We start from the raw sequence: 393 nt of genomic DNA, 5'->3' as shown, positions 1-393 counted from the left end.
GAAAAGAAACAAGCAAACATATTATCAAGAGGCAATACTGCCTGCTTTGAGAGCAAACATGAAACGAATTCCATCCCACAAAGGTTGTCTGTGATCTTTGAAGTGTTTTTGCTGTCGTTTCGTTGTGATAAAGGTTGAAGTGTCCAATAAATATACTTTTAACCTTCAAGAAAAACTAATAGATAATGCCACTTTCTGTATCACAAAAATGTATCTATCTACTGATGACTTATTGTTGTTTTCCATCCTGTCCACGCTGTGAAAATTATTATTGTTATTTTTGGTGTTCTTTGTTAGATTGAAAGATACATAAAAGCATATATGTATAAAATTGGTGTATATGTATGAATAAACCTTTTGTGGCAACCCAGAACCCAAACACTGATACATTGT

The sequence above is a fragment of the Penaeus monodon genome, chromosome 24 (assembly GCF_015228065.2).
Source record: "Penaeus monodon isolate SGIC_2016 chromosome 24, NSTDA_Pmon_1, whole genome shotgun sequence".
NCBI lineage: Eukaryota > Metazoa > Arthropoda > Malacostraca > Decapoda > Penaeidae > Penaeus > Penaeus monodon.
This window is presented reverse-complemented; position numbering follows the sequence as displayed.